Source organism: Meleagris gallopavo, chromosome 5, assembly GCF_905368555.1.
Source record: "Meleagris gallopavo chromosome 5, MGAL_WU_HG_1.1, whole genome shotgun sequence".
In the NCBI taxonomy this organism is placed as follows: Eukaryota; Metazoa; Chordata; class Aves; order Galliformes; family Phasianidae; genus Meleagris; species Meleagris gallopavo.
This window is the reverse complement of record NC_139408.1, coordinates 58,350,151-58,376,184: the sequence shown is the minus strand read 5'-3', so window position 1 is coordinate 58,376,184 and position 26,034 is coordinate 58,350,151. Positions and strand designations below refer to the sequence as shown.

The 26,034-nt window shown below is 44.7% G+C and overlaps 1 long non-coding RNA gene across 1 annotated transcript in view; it reads left to right on the top strand.

The window, feature by feature from the left end:
• The window catches only part of LOC116216707 (uncharacterized), a 146,235-nt gene that overhangs the window by 107,667 nt on the left and 12,534 nt on the right, over window positions 1-26,034 (top strand). The window contains exons 8-10 of the long non-coding RNA XR_014883838.1: window positions 14,387-14,647; window positions 18,377-18,490; window positions 18,754-18,903. This is a non-coding gene — a long non-coding RNA (uncharacterized LOC116216707). The remainder of the gene's footprint in view (window positions 1-14,386; window positions 14,648-18,376; window positions 18,491-18,753; window positions 18,904-26,034) is intronic.

Sequence of the window (26,034 nt, the reverse complement as noted above, 5' to 3'; positions counted from 1 at the left end):
TTCTCTTAATTTGCCGTGCTGGATTTTGAAATCTGAACGTGAATTTTTTTTAAATGCCATTTTAAGTGGGGTTCCTCAGGGCAGAAAGCTTTTGTTCAAATTGAGGTCTTGAGTTTGATTAGCCATGAATTGCTTCCCATTAGCTTTTCAGTCTTTCAAATGAGTGAATTCTTAGAAGGCTGTGCCCAGAAATAACACGTTCTCCAATACAGGTACAAACAGGGCTTCAGAGAAAGAACCAAATTGTGGTTCTCCAATTTGGAGAAAAGCCTTCTATTTATATAGCTTTAGTCACTGAATCAGAAACAGTAACTTATGTCAAGTGACTCAGAGAAGAGAGCACATTCCTGGATTAATAGTTACAGAGATCAGCTAAAATCAAAGCTATAATTCAAGGTTACTTATGTAATACACTGGATAATTCTGGTAAATCGTAAACTGCAAAGTCTCAGTGCAAGTTTTTGATGTTAAGGTTTTATTTTTTTCCAAGTGATGAAAAGAGGATCCAGAATACAATGAATTAATTGTCAACTACTAGAGTTAAGTTTCCTAACTGGAACAGTAGGCAAGAGGATGGAGCTTGGCAATGCGGAGCAGCATAGAGGAAACATGTTCTTAGCTCACAAGTATCAACAGAACTATAGTTGGGAATAATAAACAATGCTGTTGTTGATGTGCATTTTGCAAAGGTTAGGGTTGATTTTTATCGCCAGAAATATTTTTCCTTGGAGCTGCATTTGCTGCTTTTTTCCAAGTATTTTGTGTTGCTTATTAGCCTCTGGAACACTAGAGCATCTCTAACATCACTGAGTGTCTCTTTGCCAAGTTCCAGGAATAGAAGAACAGCTACCAAGAAAGGTCGTTCTTCTGATATTCCAGCTTGCACAGTGAAATGCAAAGCATTTGAAAAATAAGTCTGGGAACTTGGCTAGTGCTCCTTGGGGATTACCCATCCGCAACCCATCGCCTCTTTTACAGAGCAGATGGCAGAACTGCAGTGGGTAGGTTTCACGAGCAGGACACGCTCCTGGACTGGTTTCATACGTCCCCACCAAGGAGCACAACATCTCACTCGGATGGTGCGTGACACCAGATTGTCCTCTGCCATCTTCCTCCCAGGCATGTGGCTACCAGACGCTGACTCACGCACACATGAAGAGGAGGCCGTTCCCATCTCGTGGTCTTGTGGTGCTGTCAGTTCCCTCAGACAAAGCAAGCCACTGCTTAGCAAGGCACACGGGTCCCCTCTGCTGCCATCTGGGCTATGTTGTGGTGACAAAAGACAGGACGTGTGACCATCTTTCAGGTCTAACTGCTATCCAGAAAACAAGGAGGGCTCTGTACCCCTTACAGGAGATTCTTCTAATGCTTCTGATCTTGATGCCTTCTGAATTTCTTTTGTACTTAGGAGTGGTTGGCAGGTTAGGAGCTCATGCAGATTACTTTCAAATTTATCCTGATGAATTTGTAAGTTTATCACTATAGGCGAAGCACAGTGCCAGCCAGACCGAAGATGTGAACCAGGGTTGTAGATAAGCTCTAGCTGTTGTGTTTTTTTTTTTTTTGCCTTACTTAGACCCATGCAGATGGATAGGGGTTATTCTTTGACTCACAGAATATGAGGAAGTGCCTTCAGCCTGGGTATGAGGAATGCAGGTGCTATAAAGCCTGGGTAGAAAGCAGATGCTATAAAGGGAGAAAACAATTAGGTGAGCTGAAGGTACTCCTTTCAAAGCACCAATCTTTGTGTTTCCATCCCAAAGTCCTTTGCGATCCCAGGGAAAGACTGTGATTTACCTCTGCAGTCCTTGTGCCCTTTCAGTTTGAGTAACACTGCACGTTTTTCCAGACACCCTTACATAACATGGAGGTGACCCATAACTGAACTAATAAACATGACTGGCTGAGCTCCTGGAGATCAGACTTCACTATCTTGGACAGTTTTACCGTCAGTTTTGGTAATGTCAGGGTCCTGACATTTTCTCTTACTGTTATTTCTCTTTTATGTTTAACCAGCCCCTCATTAAGCATGAATTGATAATCATTTCTCATGAAGCTGCTTTTTTTTGACCCACACAAACAATTAATAGTTATTCTTAGAGCTAGAGTATAATGCCTTGCATGCAGCTGCCTTTGATTACCACGTTTTGGAGGCTTCTCTATTATTTTGCCCTCTCAGAAAAGCCTTACATGATGTTATAGCTCCAGATAGCACTGCACAAACTTTATAAGACTGAAGGAATAGAGCAGGGCCATTGTCAAGAGCTGGAGGCTGCAGCCCTGCTATGTGGCTGCTTACTTGCCCAAGATTGTTGTCCAGGAAAAGCTGAAATTCAAGGGCAGGGAAGTGGTGAGGGAGTTTCTGCTGATACATCTTGAGTCCTGCTGACCGCTAACACAGCTCTTGAGAGCAAACCAGCCTTTTTTTTCTTTTTCCACATTTGTTGCATAGGGTTGTGGGTGTAAAACTGCAAGCCAGGTAGCTGGGGAATGGTGTGAACTGAGTGGGTTTGCTGGTGCTTGGGAGCCCAGTGCCTCATTTTGGAGCTAGCATTTGGGATTTCTCCTGTGAAAGCCTGGAGCAACCTTGTTGACTTGCAAGGCTGCCATGAAAATCATTTTCTTGAATTTTTTCACGTGTTCATTTGCTTTTCCTTAAAGCCCCTGAGTTTTAGTAAGCTTTTCTGATCATACTGAGGCTTCCATAGAGACAAAGGTGAAAGTCTGAGATTGTCTTCTGTATTCCTCAACTTGAACTCCTTATTCTTCAAATGAAGAAGCAGAAAAAAAATATGAAAGTGGGCCTGCACTTTTGGGGATGAAAGAAGGAGAAGTCAACACTGCCTGGTGCGACATGTGCGGAGTGGTGCAGAGCTACAAGTTACGTATAACCATCACCAGTTATTCCACAGCTGCAACCTTCTCTATTTAAAGCAACTTGCTGAGAAGTTAAATTCAATTTCATTGCTAGAGCAGGTTTTTAAAGTTTGCTTCAGATGCATTACATATCATTTTTTTTAAGGACAGCTTTTCAATCCTGAATCTCCAAAGGGGCTTAGCTTTGCGGGTTGCATTGAAATAAATGAGTACTCAGGCCTTACAGGGCTGATGCTCTCAGTAGAGCTGGTGGGATAATTTTCTGTTGCATCAGTTTTCAGATGGCTCAGTGGCTACTGATACCCAACAAAAACAGTACAAGAAATGATACTTCCTCATTTTAAAACAGAAAGTAGGAAAACGTTGAGGAAAAGGATTTTCCTTTTCCTCTAAATTTTTCAGGGGAAAATAAATAATTTCCTGAATAGCTCCAGCTTTAAATAGTTCCTTTAACTGTCTTGGTTTGTCGAGTCAAGAATATAGCCAACGAGGATTCTTGGGTTCTTTTATTGTTATTTTTCAAGCAGGCACACACTCACAGAGATCAGCTATGGACATAGGTACGGACGGAGAAACTCTGATGCATGCATAGATTTTGGCAGATACAACTTTAGCCACTAAAGAGCTTAAAACTACAAAGCAGTTCTGTCAGCTACAGAAAGCCAAATGTATTTTTAAAAAAATCTGATATTTTAAGTGTACAAAAGCCAGCACACAGCTGGCCAAACGTTCAGAGGTGCAGTTTAGCTTTTAAAATGGTCAGGTTAGAGCCCCAAGCTGGGGGCCTTTGGGTGCTACCAAAATGTAGATATTAAGATCAGTTTCTGGGTCTGGGCACCAAAGTTTGTTACAACACTTATTTATTACCAGTCTCATATAACTCATTCCTGGTAAACAATGCAGGTTTTATTATGTGTAAGTAATAGGAGACCTTTGCTTTTTTTCCACTAACAAACATGCCATGGGTAATTATTCCTGTATTAAAACGACATGTGGACATATTTGCGACATGCAACAGTTCCATTTCTTTGAAGAGAAGTATTATTCTAAACAAAGTTAGCCACCATTTATTTCGAGGGGCTCTTGCGTTTCTGTGTTCGAAGCCCTTTGCGGCTTTCCTTGTCTATTTGATAATCATTAACATGTTCCGTCGTTAACCTTCAAGAAGCTCTGCTTGAAACTTTATATGCAACTTTTCAAACATTTGTCTTGCATTGCAGACTGTGGTTAGCTGGGGCTGTTTTTATAATCACTGGTGGTAAAATCAGGAAGATGAAAAATGGGTGTGTATTGAAAAGCAGTGTATCCAGCATTCTAGGTCTTAAATTAGAGTGATGAGCATAAACACTGCAAACAGCTTTTTCAACTCGATTGCAATTATATTTGAAATTACCTACAATTACCAGTGACCATCTCAAAGCTAGAAATTAACTTTGTAGGCTCTCCTCCAGACGGATCAGCTGTTAAACGTGCCATCTTGTGCAGCTGAATGGAGGGGAGGAAAAAGAGGGAAGAGCTGCCAGAATGGCAGCCATGCTCACTTGTAGCTGAAAGTTGTGCTGTTTGCCTGTCATGGAAGTGCATGCTTTCTCTTTCAATTAAACCCAAACCACTTTTTGAGATGTAGTTTGGGAAATCGTGGCTTCGCTGACATTTGTGGGCTCTAACCTTGGAAGCCAGTGCAGAAACTGTGCAAGCTGACAATCAGCTGCCGTAGAGACCGTACCTTTCCAAACAGACAATCCTCCATATCCCCTGTACTGGCTGCCGTGCAATTTGCAGAATCTCAAATGCAGAAGTGAATTAATGCAAGCAGGAAAATGTCTCCGATTGCCTTTCCCTGGCTCTCACATGGGTCCACAGTGAGTTCCCTTCTTGTGTGCAGCTTGGCAAGATCTGCTGCTGGAAAGCAGGCTGTCCTTGTCTCCTTCCCCATGTCAAGTCCTAAGCAAAAGGTTATGCTTATGGCACATCTACTTACTGCCTGAGCAGCTAGAAAGTAGGATTTTCTAATTCCTGCTCTGCCTGATGAATTCCTGCTGTTCGACTGGTCTTTGTAATTCATTTGACTAGCTCTAAACCCATTTCTTACATGGCCACTGTGGATAGAGACATTCAGACTTTTCTCCCTCTTCCTCCAAAATCCATTGGTGCACAAAGGTGTTGCCATGGCTCCATGACTACTGTGGGCTTGCTGATTTTCGGATGGTGGAGCAGAGGGAGGTATTTTGCTCAAAGCATCTCAGAAATGCTTGTGATTTCAGTTTCCAACATGACTCTGAGCTGGGGAATGAGAACGTGCCAGGAGTGTCAGTGACAGCTTTAGAAATGGATTGTTTGCATAAACTTGAAAACAGTACAAGCATAAATGTATTTCCTTTGTTTAACTTTTCACTCTTGTTTACTCATCTCTGCTTCTAAAAGGCTTTGTAAGTAAACTCTGCAAATCTTTAAGTTCTGCAGCCATCACTGGGGGCTGGGCGTTGTGGGATCACTCCTTGGGCCTACTCTGAGCCAAGGCACAGGGTAGGCCTGTGAGGCTGGGATCCACAAACCATCCAAACCAGACAGAGGATTTCACCTTGGACCAGTCCCAAAACCTCATCTGCAGCCCTTGGGGTTTTGTTGACACCCCAAAGCCAGCATCCGTCCCTTTGGTGCTGGTAGGACTCAGTGAGCCTCAGCCCCTTCTAACCATGGTAAACAGAAGCTTCTATGGCTTAGTTTTCTTTGCGAAGGAAAAGCTGCTTATACTGCAAGGCTTGGAAGGAAATAGCTCTTTTTTAGTCCCGTGTTTTACACCAATGAAGTGTAGATGAAGGCCTGGTCTATGCGTGTTGAGAGGGGAAGAAAAATCTTCAACTGTGCAACAAATGAAAATCCAGGGCTTCTGCTGTGTTCTATGACAGTTCTTCCTGCTTTTATCTAGTCTGTCACCTTGTTAAACCTATACATGTTCTTTCTGAATGCATGTAAATTTTGGGTGCTGGTACTGGTAGATGACATTTAAATGGCTGCTAAAATTCCCAGCTTTCTCCTCGCCTCCTATGGCAGCTCCACGGAATGTGGGGCTGCAGCTACAAAACCTGGGGATAGCACTGCAGGGAAGGAGAGAAGCAAACAGCAGGCAAGCCTCTGGCTTTGGGACTACCAGTGAAATGGGAAAGGCCATGGTTTCACCATCCCATGGCTGCACACATGGCTGGGCCTGGCACTCAGGGACGTGGCATAGTGGGCATGGTGGGGGTGAGCGGATGGTTGGACTCGATGATCTTAGAGGTTTTTTCCAACCTTAATGATTCTGTGCATGTATTTCCTGCGACTGCCACTCACCTGTGGGAGGAAAGCTTGAAAGGCAGTTTAGACAGAAGTGTTAGGGCTCTGTGCGTGTCCTGTGTGGCTTTTAAAACCAGGGCAGAGGAGAAGCAGCTGTAGTTGTGCTCTGGAGCATAAAGAACAGTGTTTTATAACTGGTGGCTCTTCCAGGACTTGCAGACAGCCCCTGTGGGGTCTCTAAAAGTCAATGAAGAAAATTGTCAGAAGGCTCAGATTCACTCTGCGGGGGTCCAGGCCTGCACGTGAGTGTTTGCAGGGGTTGTGCAGTTCTGTTGTGCTGAACCCGACTTGCTCAAGGAAATAGACCTGATATTGCAGCTAAGGCTCTGCACGAGCATGCACAAATGCCAGATTTTCTTGGTTTTCCAAAACATTGATGGACATATTAATTAAGCCCAAATTGGCAAAAAATAGCAGGCAGCTGGACTTCTATTTAAATAAATAAGAATAAAGTGGACATTTGTGGACCTTGCCTATTCTGAAAATAGGGGCAGTAATCATGTGCTTTCTGCCAGCCTAGTTTATTTAGGCAAAAAATGTGTGAGAATCAGAGCAGTTTTCTCAGTGTGTATGCATGGAGACTGGCATGAAATTTGCCTCGGCCAAGTCCTTGAGGCACTACCACATGCCAGATTTGTCACAGAGTTTTGTGCTTAACGAGAGAGAGTCTGCAGTATAACAACAGATTCATCTGCATTTTTTCATCACTGTTTTTAGCCTGATCTCCTAGGGAAAAAGAAAGATTTATGCAGTCATGCTCAGACTGTTCTGGTGTGTGAGTCCCTGTCGCTGCTTTTTGCCCCATCACTCTATACCTATAAGCCAGTTTCACTCTAATCTGAGAGAATCTGGTTGGATATTAGGAGAAATTTCTTCTCAGAAAGCCTAGACAGGTACTGAGACAGGCTGCCCATAGAGGTTATGGAGTCGCTGTCTCTGGAGGTGTCTGAGAACCGTGGAGATGAGGCACTGGGGAACATACTGGGCATGGTGGGAATGAGCTGGGGTTGGGCATGATGATCTCAGAGGGCTTTTCCAACGTGAATGATTCTATGATAATCTCAAAAGTAATCAGCTTTAACAGGATTGATGCAAATATGCAGCCAAGCATTGGAAAGAGATCTAATTACTCCTCCCAGCACAGGGAAATCTAGACTCAGCCCTTATTAGACATCAGGAGATGGAAAAGAGAAAGAGAGGCTGAGAAGGTGACATTGCCTCCCTTCAATTAAGGAGGTAACTTTGTGTGGATTCTCTACTGTTTAATACAGTGCACAATGGAGGATGGCTTTCTTTCAGTGGGAGCACTGTCTCCCGTGCTGATTCTCTGTTGTCTTATACAGGAGAAGTTCACATTGCAGGCAGGATACAGTGAGCAGCCTGCCATCCACAAAGCATCAGTGTAAAGGGTCCCAGGCTTCCTGAGGACCAGAGCTCAAAACAGCTGCTCCTTCTCTTATGTGTGCTCTGCGCTGAAGAGAGGCAGTTTGCAGACTGAAGGTCAGCCTGGAGATCTCCAGACTCTGCAAGGCAGGCAGTCCTCTTGCGTAAGTGTCCCCAGCAAGGTCAGACTGCTGACAAGTCTGTGGGACTGCTCGTGCCAGTAGGCACCCACCACTGTGCAAGCTCTTGTCCTCAGGAAATGAATACTCCTACCTGCCTTATGTCCTATTTGCAGAGCTGTGACTACTCACTATTGCTCAATCTTGCAGGAAATCATTATCTGCTGGCAACATTTTACTTCTCTGAAATTGTCTCTTAGAACAAAATGAGCTCTGCAGCCCTCTCACTAACACGGGTTTCAGTTGATGTCATTACTTTTCCCTTTTCTTTCAAAGATCGCAGAGTTACCAACAGTGCGTGTTCAGAACAAAGCCCTTGGAGCACAGTATTAAGCCAGTTCAGGTACTCAGGAAAATGTTTGCATTTCCACTAGCCTATGGACAGCAGGGAGGATTTTACACATCTGTAATGCATGTGGTCCCCTGGATCTTTTCCTCAATTCCCAACCTAAGTAGCTGGGGTGGGCTGGATGCTAAGCAGCATTCAGACTTTGGTGAGCCTCTAACTCTTCTCACTCTCCTGGTCTGCTGCCTTCTCTGCTAGATGATGGTTCCAAAGGACAAAACTTTGTCTAAGCTTGGATTGTGCATAGGAAGGTAGAAAGCCCAGTTGCTATCAGAAAGCTCAGTTGCTATCACTGCTCAAGAAGGGTAATTAATGTGAAACTACTTTTCTTGAGCTGCCTGGTAGGCCCGCATTTCATCTTTGTTCAGGAAAGCACTTAAGCATGTGCTTAAAATTAAGCATGTGCTTAAAATTATGCTGCTGACTGGAGGCCTTGGACAATGAATGTGCTACCGGAAAAGTATCTGGACCATACATTTGTCTGCCTGAAAGCCCTGTTATTTCTTCTTCATTTCTGATGTAAATCGCTTCTCTCAAAAACCACAGTTGTGGTAAATGTCTGATTTTGATAGGCGTTGCGTATTGCAGCTATTGCTGATTTTAAATAAACTTATAGATTCTCAGTACATCTGCAAACGAGACATAGCTTGGCTCCTTTCAGTGGTTTAGTGTTTTTTTTGAGAAATTTCTCTTTGAACTACCCATCTGCAGGCTTTTTACTGTCTGTGTGGCCATCCTGCAATTACCTGTGGGTTTATGATCCTTCTCAAGAGAACAAGTTGGTTGGATAGTTTGACGAGAAAGAAAGATGGGGGTGATAAAATGTGGCAGAGTATGATATCAGTTACAAGTGTTAAAGGAGAATCCCTCCAGATTTACGCTGCTGTAGCTTTACTATGGATCCTGCTCCATGATTTGCCATAAGTGGCTGTTTCAATATTTTTGGAGTTTAGTCTGTTGAATAAAATTGCGCTTTCAAGGACAGAGTGCCTTCGTAACTGCAGTGAAGAGAGACTGCCTTGTGCATCTCACTGGCAAAGTAAATGGAAGGTAAATCAGTGAGAGTGTGAGGAAGAAACTAAAACGTGTTTTGAAAGGGTTTATGGCTAGCAGTCTGTTTCCTTAACTCCTGGTTCAGTGCTGGGCAGCAGTAAACAAGGAAGGAGCCATAGTTGCCTCTGAAATTGAAGTGATCGTGTAAAGAAAGGTTTTAATTCTCCAAAGCAGTGAAAGATTTTGGGAACCTGCTTGCAACACTCAGAAAGGACTGAGGAAGTTCAGGTGAGTGGTGATGACCTCTCAGAAAACCTGACTTCTATAAGACGGAAGGCAAAGAAATCTCCATGTCATCATTTTCATGTGAGATGCTTGTTCAGAAATACCATCTCTGATTATTCCTGTGCAAGGTCTAATGTTCAGTTCTGTGAAAACACTTGAAAATAAAGAAGAGAGAAATTTAGGAGCTGAGGTGAGCACACACTGGTCATTGTGAATCACTGGTGTTTCCAAATCTGAGGCCAGTGGAGAGCTTGGCCTTAGATCAGCTATTTTCAATAGTAAGTAGTGCAAGAGCACAATCAGTCTATATTTGTGTTTAGTATGTAATTACCATTGGCCCTGCATGCGTATAATTAACAGTTTGACATTACATCCTGCTGGATTGACATCTGTAGAATTCAGAAAGGGCTCAGGATCTCCAAAGAGCGGTTTTGTTTCAGGTCAGACGTGATCCGATCGTCTAAATTAAAGACATGTCAAACCACATGAAAAGTTCAGGACAGAAGGTAACCACACAGGACGTGGCATGTGAGCCAGGTAATCACAGCAGTGGAAGGAACAGCCGCACCAGTGAGCCTTCCTCCTCTGCAGGCTTTGGAAAAAAATGCTCCTTTTTTTGTTTTTAATAGGAAATAAAAATTAGTAAATGCAACTCCTGGCTGCAAGGAAGCACAAATAAAGCAAAACAGATGTTCATTAGCTAATCACTTGCAATTTTTTTCCCCTCTTGTTCTGCATGGAGGAAAAGAAAATCGAGCATGTGGGAACTCGCCCGTTGAGAAAACAGTTGGATCTTCAGTCATTTATCTGTTTCACCTCTGACTCGGTTCAGGCCTCCATTAAAAGGCAGGCGGGGTGCTATCAGAAAGAAAGGTCAGCGAGGATCACTTCAGATGCTTTTCAGCTGGGGTAACCCTGGAGGCTATCCTTGCTTTTGTGGGCACGGCGAGTCGGCTAAAAACAAAACAGAAAACCAAACAAAAATCCAGCGAGAGCAGCGGAGCTTTGAACTACATCACTTGTGTTTGTCTTATTCCTAAATTACAGTGTCATGTTAGTACAGTGCTCGTTATAATCACATATGTACATCAGGAAGTGTGTTTATTACAGCGATACCAATGAATCCCAACTGGCAAGCTGCTTATTTCCCAGGAAAATAACATAACCTTCCTTCCCTTTGGATCGATACATCATTTTCTTTTTCTCCCTGTTTAAGGCAAGACAAAAATACGTGCAACTTTGTACTTCAGCCAGAGGGTTTTATCATTAACAAAATTCTAGTACATAAAGTCAGCAATCAAGCTGTTTATCTCCTTTGTAACAGTGTTATGACATTAGGTGAAATTAAAGAAACTCAGCTAGCACCTCTCATTAGTGGTACTTGCTTCATGCTTTAACAGCGTTAATTTAACAGTGTTAATTTTAATACACAATACTGGTTCCTAGAAACCTGGCATTACGCAGTAGGTTGAGCAGGTATAGGTTCTTGCCTATCAGACTTTACCAATGGCCATCTCTGCCTCAGTGTGATACGAAAGCTGGCTCACTAAGAGCTGGTTTACTTGGGAATGTTGGTCTGGGATAGTCCAAATGGTCGTTGTCTGTAAGGGCCCGGCTTGGTTTGGGTCTTATTTTCCTTTCATGCAGGTAGCACCAAGCTTAGTTTTCATTCTGGAAATGAGCTCCCCAGCCCAGGCCAGCTAGCAGGATCTTGCCTATATGGGGGAGTTTCCATTGAGGCCGGTGGAGCTACCATTCCTGAGGAAGGCAGACATCAGGAGAAGTCACAGCCAAAAGGAACAAGCTGGCAACCTGAATGAGCTGCGTGAGCCCAGGGAGAAGTTATGCCAAACCAGGATTAGACAGTGGGCTTTCAAGCAGGAGGCAATGGGATTTACCTATCTGGGCATCAGTAAATCATTTGATGTTGTGTTTTTTGCTCATTTATCACATAAATTAAAGATTTGAACAAGTACTGCAGGACACTTTGAAGCACCGTCTGAGCAATAAGGGGTAGCATAAAAAGGGAAAGTATCTGGCTGGGTATAAGAGCACAGCTCTTGAAGGATTCATCTTGGGGACGGATCTTATTTAATATCTTCATGAATGACCTTGGCACAAAACACAGCATGTTGCTGAAGCCTGCTGATGACACAAAGTTGGGAGGCGTGCCATACGGAAAGAACTGGATGACCTTGAAGACCGAAGTAATAGAAACGAGATGAAATCCAGTAGTGCAAAATGCAAAGTCATGAGTTTAGGGAATAATAAGAATTTCCACTATAAACCGGAGGCTCATCAGCTGTAAATGACAAAGGAAAAGAAACACATGTGTGGATCGCTCAGGCACAGGATGAGGCTCTGGTAAAGGTATGCACAACTTCAAATATAGCCTGGGAGGTATTTCTTCCTGTAGAAGGTAGGTGTGCTGTTTTCCAGAAATAGGCAAAGCCTCATTTGGCAACCTGTGGACAGTTCAATTCCTTTTGTTCCTGAAGCGTGAGTCTGGCTCACGTGGAAAAGGACAGTGAAGATGCGGGAAGAATGGAGAGCTTGTCCTTTGAGAGAAGAATGAAAGAGCTGAGTTCTTAAAGAAATGAAAGCTGAGGAAAAGGTTGACGGCTGTACATCTACACATCAGAGAAAAAAAACAACACCCAAACAAGCTATTTAAGTTAAAGGACACAAGGCTAACTGGGTACAAATCGGCTATAAATACACTTTGCTGAAATCAGAAGGTGGTTTGTGACTACGCAGAGCAACGAGGCTCTAAAACAGCCTCCTAGTAGGAGCTGAGGACAAATAACTCCTTGTTATAAGGACAAACTTGGCGTGTTTGTGGGAAAGGACTGTAACACCAGGGCTTTGGAGGTTGTGTCCTGGGAAGTGCTGAGCCTTGAATATCTTGGCTTTCTGTGGGATTTAGTCCAGGAGTTATATCAGAAGTTTTTTTTAGGGCTAGTAATTACTCTATCTGGAGAGGACCTTGTTTTCAAGGGGCTAAAGCTCATGATATCTGATAGGGGCAGTAAGCTGGTCAGGTCTCAGGGTACTTTAGTATTTATTCAGGTTTGTATAGTTACAGGTTGGTGGGAATCAGATTTTTTACGTTTGGACACACTTAGTGTGTCTGCGATTAATCTGGTTCTGTTAATGAGGGCTGCACTCTGCCCTGTGGTTTCCGTGTGTTGATTCTGAGTGCAGTGTGTATCTTCTGGGTGTCTGCATTGGTTTATGTTCCTGGTTGTTACATGACCTGATTAATACTCCTAGGTTAATGCAAATGCAAACAGAGACCACTGGTCTCTGGTGGCTAAAAACTGGAGTAGCAGTAACAGATAAACATCAGTATTGTTATTTTCAGCTGCTAGGCAAAAACAACTCCTTGTCTTCACTGTATCCCATGGATCACAGAATAGTTGGCGTTGGAAGGGACAACTGGAGATGCCCCAGGCCAACCCCCTGCTAAAGCAGGCTCCCGGCAGGGGGCTGCACAGAAAGCATCCAGGTGGGTTTGTGTATCTCCAGAGAAGGAGACTGCATCACCTCTGTCCCAGGCCCGCCCCTGTGCTCCAGGCCCCCACCATCTCTGCATTCTCTGCAGCAGTTCCCTGTCTGCCTGGAACTGGGGAGCCCAGCAGTGTATCAGCTCCAGTTGGTAGAAACTGAATAACTATCCTCTAAACTGCGTTTCCAAAGATGGGTCAAAAACATACGTGCTGTCCAAAAAATAACAAAGTGAAAGAGAAACAGAGAAATGCAGGCTTTGGAAGAGCTAACAGGAATATCCCCCGCCACTCCTACCAACGCAGATTTCACAGGTATTATTGAAAAGTTAGTTTTGACTTCAAAAGAGAAGGAAACGAGAAGAAGTTAGAAATAGTTTCAGAAAAGGAGACTTATGTCTCTGCCTGCAGCCCAGTCCACTGACACATCCCATGCAGGTGCTGGGTCAGATCCCAGCAGCTGGAAGGTGGGATGGTTTCACTGCTGTGCCATTCACAAGGGCCAAACACACCTCAATTTCAGTGGTTCTTTCAGGGTTAAAATTAAGTATGCACTTAAGGGCTCCCTGGATCAAAGCCAGCCTATTCTACCTTGCACAGAGCAATTCCTGAAAGCCATGTCTTCCCATGAGCCCATCCCTCGACTTGTGGACTATCAGCTTCTCAGAGCTGTTCAGGCTGTACGCTGTTTTCTGGTACCTTGCAGTTTGCTCCAACAAGGTGAAAAGGAGCTTGTGTGAATTTTGTTCCCATATTTCACTTCTCACGTCCTCCACTGTGAGCATTTCTGTAGCATAGCCCAGCACATCTGGCCACTTCTCATAGCCCTAGAGAATGCGTGTCAGTTTAACACTCAAGTCTCTCTTCTTTGCTTTGCTAGCCACAGTGCCGAGCTCCACAAACAGATCTGAAGGGATGGTTGATGCAAAGAGCAAATTTCACATAATGTGAAGGAAGGAAAGAACCAAAGAAAAATCTGCCCTTGGAAGTGATGGAGTCACCTTCCCTGGAGGTGTTCAAGGGAAGATGTGGCACTGAGGGATGTGGGCAGTGGGCTTCGGGGGGTAGGCTGGGGCTGGGCTTGGGGATCTTAGAGGTCTTTTCCAACCTGAATGATTCAGGGTTCTGTGAAAAGCCAGAGAAGGTTTTTAGTCAACAGTTTTGCTCTCACTTGATCTAAAGTATGAGCACTTAGCATTGTGGGCAAACACATTTATTTGATAGATGAGAATGATTTAATGGGTACTCACATTATGTTCCTCTCAGTGTATCTGGAGAGGAGGCTAAAGAAAATGGATTAGGTAGTGAATCAGGCTGGATGACTTTATTAGGCACAGCTTCTGAAATGAAAAATCTAACAATAAGCAATGAAGCTGGATGGTTCATCTGGCATTGACTTCCTTGCAAGTAAGGGAGCCCAACCTGCCCAGCCAAGCTATCTGTGAGCAGAAAGTGAACGTTTTTCAACCCTTCCCTTACAGTTCTCCCGAGTAAAGGACCTACCAGAAACCTCCCTTGGAAAAGCTGAGGAGACACTAATTAAAAGAATACTGTATGTCCCTGATGAGGGACTGCTGACAAAGAAGAGCTAACTCCACGAGTCATTGGAGCAGCTCCTTACAAAGATGCAAGATGTAGCAGATCTAGTCTGGAAATCACCTTCATTGCTGAAAGACCACCACTGCCCTCCAAGAGACACAACGGAGGGCACAAAGAAGAACAGTGAGCGTCCATTTCCTCAGGTTAAGAGGGGTGGGACAAGGGAGGCTTTTGCTGTGCTAAAGAGACCAGGGTTTACAGGGCTGCTGCAGCAGAGAGGGGCAGTGTATCCACTGCTCTCTTTGCCCAGGGCATGTTGGCTTTTCATACAGGTTTTGATTGCACCCTTCATTAAAAGAGTCATTCCACCCTCCAAATTAGGTGGAATTCAGCACTGAAAGAATCCAGCCCGAGTCCCAGTTTATTTCTCCATAAAACATCTGTATTGTTCTTCCAGGATGGCTCTGCCAAATGAGTCCTCAATAAACCCAAAACCTGGCAATAGACAAAACGCTCCAAAGCGCCTTTTTAATATGGAAAAGTATCCTGCAGTGTCGCAATCTTCCAGTGGAGACCACCCCCTACCCCTGAGAAATGCAGAATAGCACCAGGCCCACAATTTGCCTGGGGTCGAGCAACAGAGCTGGGCCTTATGCTGGCTTACTCCATCCAGAGGGTCTGCCCTATAGTTTCTTTTTTTCTCATATTCTTTTCCTAAAGATCCTTAACATCTTTTTCCTTTTTATTTTTTGTCCTGTGGATAGAGGCTTTGCAAGTTTCTTCTTTTATTGTTAGCTCATTTGGCAGGAGCAGCCGAGCAACAACAGTGTTTTATTTGGAAATAGTTGAGGGGGAAGTCGGCAGTGTCCGAGCTGCACGCTGATTGCGTGAGCTCTGGGAGGTTTTCACCTCTGCTTCTAGGCTGCACCAGGCTGGGATTATCTCATTTGATTTCATTGGATCTGTGCGCAGCTACAAAGTGGGGGAAATGAAAGGTTGGTGAAGCTTGCCTTTGTGTCACAGTAGAAGCTTTTAGTTATTTGAGTGCTAAGCGCTCTCTCTCCCTCCCCTCTCTGTGGACTAAATATCAGGCAAAATTCTACTTAGCTGATTTGAATCAATGAGTGGAATGTGACTTACACGGCTTATTTTCCATCGCAGAGGTGATCCTAAGAAGCACGGGGGAGATGCCTGTATTAGCTATGGGGGAAAAACGTACTGTGTGCGAGGCACTGATGGCTGAATCTCCTCCCTTTGTGCATCACACTCGCAAATGCTCACTCTTTTATGGCCAGCAAAAATACATGCTATCATTTTGATCTGCAGCATTGCCTATGCTTGCTGATTTCTTTCCAAATCCATAAGACCCCCTTCACAAAGGCTCCACTCGTCAGAGATTAAAGGCTCCACTCAGCAAAGACTCAAAATAAACCAAGAACAGCACTCACTAATGCTGGCACATCTTTTCCCTTTTTTTTTCCCCCTTTCTTTGAGAACCAGTCCGTGCCGTGCCGAGGTTTGTCTGTCCTGAAGTCCATCTGTCCTGCTGTGCTAGGTGAGGCCAAACCAAAATAGCTCAGGGCCAAATTTCTAAGAATTCAGCACCTCCTGATGAGGGCCAAGTCAGGAAATCAAGAGAGATCTTCATGTGGCAAGGGGAGCATCGGCGTGTCTGTGTTCACAAGGGTGTTTGATGGTTCACCTGAGGTCAAGGAGGCCCTCAGTATCAGCACCAAGATCAGAGGCACTACGGCCTGGGAGCAGGTTTTCATAGAATTACAGAATGATAGAATGGCCTGGGTTGCAAAGGAGCACAGTGCTCATCCAGTCCCAACCCCCTGCTGTGTGCAGGTGGCCAACCAGCAGCCCAGGCTGCCCAGAGCCACATCCAGCCTGGCCTTGAATGCCTGCAGGGATGGGGCATCCACAGCCTCCTTGGGCAACCTGTTCCAGTGCCTCACCACCCTCTGGCTGAAAAACTTCCTCCTCATATCCAACCTAAACCTCCTGTCTCACTTTAAAACCATTCCCGTTGTCCTGTCACCACCCACCCTCACAAACAGCCGTTCCCCCTCCTATTTATCCGCTCCCTTCAAGTAATGGAAGGCCACAGTGAGGTCTCCCCACAGCCTTCTCATTTCCAAGCTCAACAAGCCCAGCTCCCTCAACCTTTCCTCACAGGAGAGGTACTCCAGCCATCTGATCATCTTAGTGGCCCTCCTCTGGACCTGCTTCAAGAACTCCATGTCTTTCTTGTGTTCTTGGAATTGTTTGAGTTGGAAGGGACCCTCAAAAGACATCTAGTCCAAAAGTCCAACTAGTTTTCAGCCCTTCATTTTCCTCCTGGCCAGGTGTGATGAGGCTGTCAGAGCTTGGTGCAGACATCTTCTTGCAGCATCTCCATGGAATATGGAGCACCTGTGTGCTGGGCTCTGAAGGAATCAATCTGGCCCCAATAGCTTTTCCTGGGCTTGGAGCGTGGAGCACTGTTGCACCTTCAAAGCTTCCCCAGCCATCACCTGAATTTAGTTTCCTACTTCACTGGGGACTCAGCAGAGTTAATTAATCAATGCTTCTAAGTCAACATGATGATAGAAAGAGCTGTTTACCAGATAAATATTACTAGCACCCTGTGGTCGTTTGCAATTCAAATGCACTATTCCCTGCAGGGAATGACTCGTGTCATTGCTATGTGTCACTGAGCTGATTAGAGGGCTGTCAAGTGCTTTCCACCACCAAAAAAAAAAACTTGACACCAGATGAAGCACTTTCCCAATTAGTTGTTGGGTTCTCCGCAGCCAGTCCCCAGATCACAAGTCAGGCCTCCAGAATGCCAAGAGTCTTTTAAAAATCATGGGATGGTTTTATTCTGCAAATGCTACTTTTAGCCCTTAGCATGTGTTCAGGCCACCTCCTGAGGCTTTTTTTTCTTTAGGACCATAAGGACCGCAGATTTTTTTCTTAAAGTGATATTGCCAGATAGAGCAGCACATCAGGAGCTTGGGTTTTGCATAACACCAGGGAAGATTCACAGGAAAATCACAGGAGTTGGCAACAGAGAGCTTTTCCTTCGGAACGGGCTGGCACGGCTCGGCGTGCAGATGTTCCAAAGAGCAGCTCCTTCGCTGGTGCAACTCCAGCTTCACCAGTGCCAGGGGATGGATGCGAATTGAGAGCTGCTGTGGATCTGCCACCCTCAGGTTTCAAGAAGCACTAAGCTGGTTTGGTGCCTCAGTCGAGACACGTGCCAGCTAGTGAGCATCCCTGGGAGCTGCTCTCTGTATGATGGGCAGAAGGGAAGCTGAACGCCTTCCTCCCTGCTCTTCATCACTTTGGGGGTGCTGGTGCACAGTGAAAAGCCCCAAGGCTTCTGTTCAGTGCAGCTATCCAAGGAAGGAGGGAAAGATTTCAACACGGAAAACTTGTGCCTTTCCACCAGCTTTTGCATCCGAACCAGCACAGCTTGTGTCTGCTCTACTGAGTCAGGCACTCAGGGCACCTGGAAAGGAAAGCTGGCTTTAGAGACAAAAGTCCCGCCTTGCTTTTAGGAGGGGACATTTAGGAGGGAGCCTGGGGCTCCCTCTATTTTGGGGACAGGGTGGTTTCTCTGCCTTCTGCGTCTCCCCTGCTGAAATCTCACATCACAGCGCTTCCCAGGGTCAGCCTGACAGCATCCATCCCATCGGCACACAGAAAGTACGGCTTTTGGAGAGGGGAACATAATTTTAAAGTTGGCCTGAGAAACCTCCATCTAGTTTTCAGGGTTCCAGAATGTTGTTTTATTAGGATTACAGTCTTGTTCTTCTTAGGTTTCAGCAGGCGTTTATGACTGTTACAACAGGAATGAAAAGCTGGGGCTGGAATCGGCATTGCTTTCTCCTGCCAGGCGCAGGGTTCACAGTAGAGGCCAGACATATGTCTTTCTCCCACAGATGCTACTTTTTTTTCTGGATGAGGAGGTGAGCTCGAGCCTCTCCCTGGAAGAGAGGGCTGGCAGCGGCGCTGAGCTGGGATGTGGAGGCTGCACAGGGGCCCATTGGCTGAAGGTAATTGCTCTGTTGGTTCACGTTGTTCCCCTCTGTCCTTTGCAAAAAGGAGAGACCAAGTCCCATGGACATGTGTCTGGCACTGGAGGTTTGTGTTGCTACTGTCTCCTTTCTCCCATGCCCCATGGACATCCTTCTAGGTTGGCAGAGGGGCTTGGTGAAGGACAAATAGTCTGTGCCTACAGACTTCCCTCCCCTTTTTGTCTCGTTTTCCTTTCTTTTTTTCTCTCTTTTTTTTTTTTCCTTTTTTTTTTTTTCCCCAGCACGCATTATTCCAGACCTGATGTCATTCATCTATCTGAGTTTGCCCCCATGCAAGTCAAGACTTCTCCTTGAGGGCACCCGAACCAGAATCACGTTCCCAATCTGTGCAGAAGCCATGCTGTCTGCCTCTGGGAGGCAGCAAGTGGAAGGTAAGGGCTCAAGCAGCTCTCACACAGGACACCACAAGTCCCCTGCTGTCCTTGTAGGTCTTGGTGGCCTCAAGGGAGCTCAACCCCTTTCATGTTCCCCAGAGAAGGAGTTCAGCTTACCCAAACCATCCTGCATGCAGTGAAGAACTCAGCCCTCCTCTAGGATGATCCCTGGCTATGGGACAGTTGGACCCTCTGCACAGTAATAATTAGCAGACAAATCCTGCTGACTCAGGAAACTCATCTAAGGGTTTGTTTGTGTGTTTGTTGTTTTTATGAGAAGGCCCATATGCCTTTCAGATTTTGTTATTTTCAGAGTTGATGATCTGAGGAACAGAATGAAGAGCTGACATTGTTGGTTGTTTTCTTGGCCTGTTTTATACAGCAGATGTATGCTGGTAGAAGGGCTACAGCTCATTACTTTATTTATTCTGGTGGAGTTTTGTTGCAAAGACAATAGGTCAGATCATGACACAGGAAGAAAAAAGATAGCTTTGGAACTGGTGGGTACTGTTCATCTACCAGTGCTCCCTTCACACACTGGTCAGAATCCAAGAGGTAATATGGGAATTTCTGAATGTACTTAAAGTTTATGAGACTGCCTGCCTGAATGCATGCACGTGTGTGGAGTGGAACAAGGATCCCCAGCATAATACTTAATCAAAATCCAGTTTTACCAGTGATATAAGACAGATAAAGCACTAAGTACAGTCCTCAGGATCTGCCCCTTCAGCTTATGCACTGTACATGGCATACACAGTACCTGCCAATACACGTGGTGTGGGATTTACCCAGAAACCCTGATGGTGTCCTGGATTTTCCAAGCCAGAGCCTTGTTTTAAATCTTGCCTGGTGATGTATGTATTTGATGGTCTCAGGAGCAGATCTAGCTCAATGCTGGTTTCTTTCTAGGGTATGAAAATTCTCTCTACCATACAGTGCCTTTTGAATCTGATTCTTACTCGGAAATGTGTGCTCGCTCACAGTGTTTAAGAAATGGGCAATGGAGTTTGAGCCACAACTTTATCAGCAGAGAGCACAGGTATCTAAGTGTCTGCTGAATCGTGCGCCTTCTTTCAGCACTCTCTTCCTGCTGAATAGCCCACATCTAGTGTTGTTTTTATCAGGTTTTTGAGATTAGGACTCTCCCTTTTGCTAGCTGAGATCCCCATAAATGAGAACAAGCAACCTCATTTTCTAACTCTGTTCCTAACCTGATCAGGGTGTAGCCTCAGAGTTCTGGTGCTTCTCTTGGGGTGCTGTTTGTGAACTCCTCTACCATGGTCCACGGAAATCCTTATTCCCTCCTTCCTCCCAGCCACAGTGCCATCGCTGAGCTTTCGTTCCCTCCCCCTTCCACTGTCACCATATTGATCCTCGAGGTGACCCCTCCAAGTCGTTGATCCTCCTGACTCCCCAAGCCAGCCTGCTGAGTTGGTCTTTGCCCAGTTGTTTCTTCTGTTCCCTGTGCACCTTTTCACCAGTTTTCCACTCGTATCCCAGTTTGCATTGATGTCAAATACGAATGGGCAGGGAAGGCTTGAGGAGGAAGCAATCACTAGTGCCCTACACAGTGGTAATGACATCTGATGAACTTACTTCTGTCTGCGTCCTGACAAGTAGGATGTTCCCCTTTTCCTGGTGTTGATGATGTCTTTTAACTCTGCACCTCAGCAAATATGGTTGGAAATGCTCCGACGGTTTTCAGCAACGCTGGCAGAGGCAGTGTTAAATGCAGTCATTCCATGGCTGATGTTGAGAATTCCTCCAGTAAACTCCCTTCAGCTCAGTTCTTCTGTCAGTACAACTTGCTATCATCTCCATTTTAGCCAATTTATTATCCCCCTTACAACTCTTGTCTTATCTTCTCCAGTTTAACTAGTAATTTTGTGTGCCAACATATCAATGATATTAAATGATATCTGGGTAGAGTAGCCTGGCACAAATGCCTGTCATTGCCAATCCCAGATCTGAAGTTTGTCCCTGATGTCACATTATTCCACAGCTTTCTTTATCCTTCACCCAGTATTTCATCTGAAGTCTTGCATAATATTGACACTGGTGATATGACCCTGAGATCAAGTCCAATCAAGCTGAACTCAGTGAGTCCCTTCCAACCTGGGATATTCTATGATTCTACAATTTTCTCCTTAAATAAAGGCACCACATCCTTTTTTCTCTAACGCATCCGTTTCAGTATAATAGATCCTATTATCAAATTTGCAATTCCACATGTTCCTACTTGCACTGTTCACAGCTGGATCGACATTACTTCCTCCCAGCTCAACCACGTTCAACATTTCACTTTGTTTCGGTCAGCTTCTGTATTTCTTCTTGAAGTGCCACACAGTCTGCAATGTACCAAATGCAGCTACAAAGATGGATCTTTACCTTTATACGCTCAGTTTTTCACTTCTTTCCTGACTACAAACACGATGGGGTTTTCTGCAGCCAGGTGGAACTCTCCGCTGTGTCCACATTGGCAAAGAGAGCAGCTGAATCCAGGGCAACCCTACTGACATGAAGATGAGCCTGTATATATGGTACATACAGGCTACGCACTATTTTCTTCTTCTCTTGGGGATGCTTTTGCAAGATGAGGGGAAGGTTTGTTCTTCAGCTGCAGCCTTCTTTGTTGGCATTTTTTACGCCCTTGTTGCAGAGAAGTAAGACACCAGAACTTCTAAAACGAAAGGGCTCAGAGATTATTGGAGCAATGCTTGGTCCCCAGACCTCCTTCTCTGAAACAGGTGAGTCATTCTGGCTGATACTAAAAAGAAAACAATAAAAAAACCCTCTTTCCCACACACAAAGCAGCCCTGAGGCACACGATTAGCAGGAGGTATTTCACTCGCATGGCTGGAGTAGGGCAGCATGTTAAGCAACCGAAGCCATATTCTTACAATAGGAAGCATTTAATCATCTTTGTAACAGATAGTAGCGCTGTCTGTACTTTGAGCAGAGCTTTTGTTATGCTAAATGTTATTCACTGGCTTTATTCTGAGAATATGTGTAAGTGTTGGCAGGACCAGTGACCCATGTAACTGTAATGCAATGGGTTGCTATAAAACAAATGAGAGCAATGTAAGGTTTGGTTCAGGCAGTCTCACTGAAGGTAACACTGGTGAATCTGGTAGCTGGAGCTGCGGGTCCTGTGTGGGACAAACTCCCCATCTGTCATCTTCCAATCTTCCATTAGGAAATTTGCTGTAGAAAAATAATCTTTAAAACATCTGGGTTTTTCCCAATTTTTTCCATTTTTTAAGAACTTTTTTAGCTTTTTTTTTTTTTTTTTTTTTTTGCTTGATTGCAAAGGAAACAAGAGGAGTGAGTTCCTAAATGTACTGTTGTTGGTGGTGGTGTTTTTTTTTTTGTTAATTTCTTAGAGAGAATTAAAACGTGAAAATGTCACTTTCAGAAGTGGAAATGTGAAACCTAAAAACAAGCTTAAGTTAGCTAGTTAAAAAGTGGAAGTCCTTTCAGAAGGGAAATACGCTTTCTCATACATCCATGAAAGGGGAGTTGGATTAGATGACCTTTGAAGGTCCCTTCCAGCTCTACAGGTTCTATGCTTCTACATTTTAAATATCACTCCTTCCTGGGGAGGAGTCACCTTTCTTAAATGAGAAAAAGGAACACTGCCAACAGTTCCCATATTAAGATGTCCAAAATTTTATTTATCCATAAAATCTTTCCTCTGGAATTAAAAAATCCCATTTGGCAGGAAAAGAAGAAGAAAAAAAAAATATACCCCAAAATGACTTTCAGATAAAATTGTTGCCTTCAATAAATCCCAGATTTTCAGTGAAGAAACTTCAAAGTTTGCTTACTTTTACCATTCAAAGTGTAAAATACTGCTTTGCACAATTGAGGGTGGCAGAAGTTGACCTTAAAATTTGCTAGAATCTCTGGCCACACGACATTTCCTTCTGGGCTATTTAAACACGCAGCTGAAACACAAAAGCAGAAGGGTGTTGGTTTTTTTCTGACCTCTGAGAAACGTGAGTGAAACGTGAATGGTGACAGGGAGTGATTTTATAGGAGGTGCTGAACCTGCTTAATCTGTCTTTTGTTCAGATTTTAACGGGCTGTGTGATATTTTATTTATGTGTTGGCCTGTTATTCTCTAGCGTTGTTCCACAGCAAACCAATGGGACTGAGAGGGGTTGGGGTGACCTAAGTTGGACCAGAGATGTCCTCTGGCAATACTGTGGTCTCTCAAGTTGTTTGCTGTGAGAGTGGTGAGGTGCTGGAACAGCTGCCCAGAGAGGCTGTGGATGCCCCGTCCATCCCTGGAGGTGTTCAAGGCCAGGTTGGATGGGGCCCTGGGCAGCCTGGGCTGCTGTGAAATGTGGAGGTTGGTGGCCCTGCCTGTGGTGGGGGGTTGGAGCTTCGTGATCCTTGAGGTCCCTTCCAACCCGGGCCATTCTGTGATTCTCTCCCAACAACATGGCTGCTACAGCCCACGTGAATGGGGAATGCCTCCATTCCGGGCCCAGAGCCTCGTAGGTAAAGGTGAGTGTCCATTCTGCATATCCCATTTGTACGCTCAGTGGCGTCTGAAGCAGTGGCAACTAAAATAGTGATAGGCGAAAGACACCTGCTTTAAATAAATACAGTAATCTGCCCAGAGCTCCCTGAATGCACTGGTGTTCAGTGAGGGCCCTGAACCTGCAGACATACCTATGCTTAACAACATAATCATTAAAGAACAGAAACCTTTCCTTCTAATCCCCCTCATACAGAACAACATGTGGATGTTAGCATATTTGGACTGCTTTGCATTCCTTCTTGCCTGCTTCTGAGAACATACTACATTTTAAAACTTGTTGGGTTCTTTCATGTTTTATTTGACCCTATGTAATTGCATTCCTGAAGGAATAACAGGCTCCCACAGTGATTTATACCCTGTATTAAATGTCAGTTTTGAAGAGACACAGTTAGCAGTTTGGTTTAACCTCCTGCCTTCCGATGTAAGTTCAAAACCGAAGCGGAGCTCAGGATCCAAGGGGAAAAACACAAAGATGAAAATGGACTCAGAGGCAGCGCAGAATGAGATGTCTGTGTTCCAAGCCCCTCACCTTTAGAAGGCACCAGAATGAGATTTCATCAAGCCAGCCCTATTTTTAACCATAGTTTGTGTACCGCGCTGCCGCCCTTGACCAGCTGTGCTGGCTGTAAATTAGCACTGCACGATGCTCTGCTTTCTCCAGAGCCTCCAACAATGGGCCAGAGCACTTTCTGCTGCAAAACCCACCCAGCGGCCCAACAAACCAACCCCCAGCAGCTTTGGCATGTGTCCCAATAGGAAGGTCAGCGAAATAAATTGTCCTTCTGATTAAGAGCTGCTCCTTTGTTTTTATGCGTGTAACCGTGCCTAAATAGTGAAGCAGGATACGTATGTTATTGCTGCTTTAAATATTTCATTCCCTTTGTAGATTTCCTTACGACAGACTTAACAACTGCTGAATCGTACGTTATGACCTAATTATGGGGGATGCGGATAAATAAATCTTGATGTAATGGTATATTCTTGATGTAATGGTGCTTTTATGTGCGTGTGCGCCTTTAAATGTAAAAGTAAATGCAGCCTTGTGTTGGGATCTGACACTGCTGAAGTGGTCATCTTTTTTAGAACCAGGAGTGAAACGCATGATGGAGAGTTCTTTAAGCATCAGTACTGTACCTACAAACCTATTTCCCATGCTCAGGAAATGAATGTCCTGGTGATCGCTTTCCTTACCCTGCAACTCCCGTGTTTCATCTCTCAGGCAGGAGATTTAGCTGGAGCTGTTCCAAGGAGGATTCGGTTCTCACACTGAAAGTGATAGATTTGATCCGTCGGACCCATTTTTCCCTAAAATATCTTAGACAAAGATATTCAAATGAATGCAAAGATTATGTGGGATCAACCCAGGTCGTTGTTCTGACCTCAGCACATGACTCATTTTTCAGCTGAAGTCATTCAGGGTGTTTCCACTGCCTTCTACAGAGCCTCACTTGTCCATCAGGTGAATGATGAGAACAGAACTGATAATGATCTCTTATTTTGAAGTGAAAAATGGAGGTGATAATGCTTTCATGGGGTTGGGTTTATCTCAGCAAAGCCATGGAATAAGTTGCCCTCTGGAAGCGGATGTCACTGCTGACTCTTTGGGGAGCTAATATGACGAGCGTAGACCTGATGCTTGTCTTTCAGATGGATAGAGTTAGGTAAGATGAATCCTACCTGCTGTTGTGTACACAGTATTGTGTATCAGCTTCTCCTGTCTTCTAGATGTGCTGCCAGATTGCTGTAAATGCTCGTGCTGTGGTGTGAGACACTCTGGGTTAGGGTCTTCCCCAGCCAAATCCACCAAGAAGAGAAGAGTTTTGTGGTAATCTGAGCATGTAGGTTTATGGGGTGCAGCTAATGTCTCAGGAATATGGCGTGAGATTTGCCTTTCGTAGCTTTAGACGGCAGAACTGTAGGTATCCATCCCTGCAGTTGTCACGCTTCATCACTGCAGGGAACAGTCCTGTTTAGTGCCACTCTTCCTGACAGTACTACCAGTTCAAAGTCAAAGGAGCAAGTCTTAGGCTTGAATGTGTGGCTTCACAGCCTTGAGAGCTGGTTCCTCTGCACCCAGTGGGTTCACCTACTGAAGCTGTCCTGCTTCAGGACCAGGAATGTGATGGTTGGGCTAACATGATTTCAGTGGTCTTTTCCAGCCATAATGATTCGGCGATTCCATGAATACTCTGTCCTAAACTGATAAGCATTGCCTCCCTGGTCTTTGTATAGTTATTTATGCTGCTGGCTGGGATTGCAGGTTCCATGGGCAGAGCGTTATCCATTCACACATCAGTGAGAGTTCTGCTGTCCCTCTTACGGAGTGGGAAAATGTGAAGATGAACCCAAATTAAGGCCCTTATTCAATGGGGCTCTGGTTTAAACAGACCCGTGTTCAGCCATGCTGTGGTGTGGCTGTTTGGTTGTTATGGGACATGAAGAAATAATGCCCCAGGGCACAGCCCCATTAGCCTCCCTGATAGCTCGGATTCAGAAACAAAGAATCTTGAGCAAGTGCAAGGAGGGAAACAGCGGTTCCTGATCAGCATCAACGTATCAGTGATTTTAGTTAATCACAC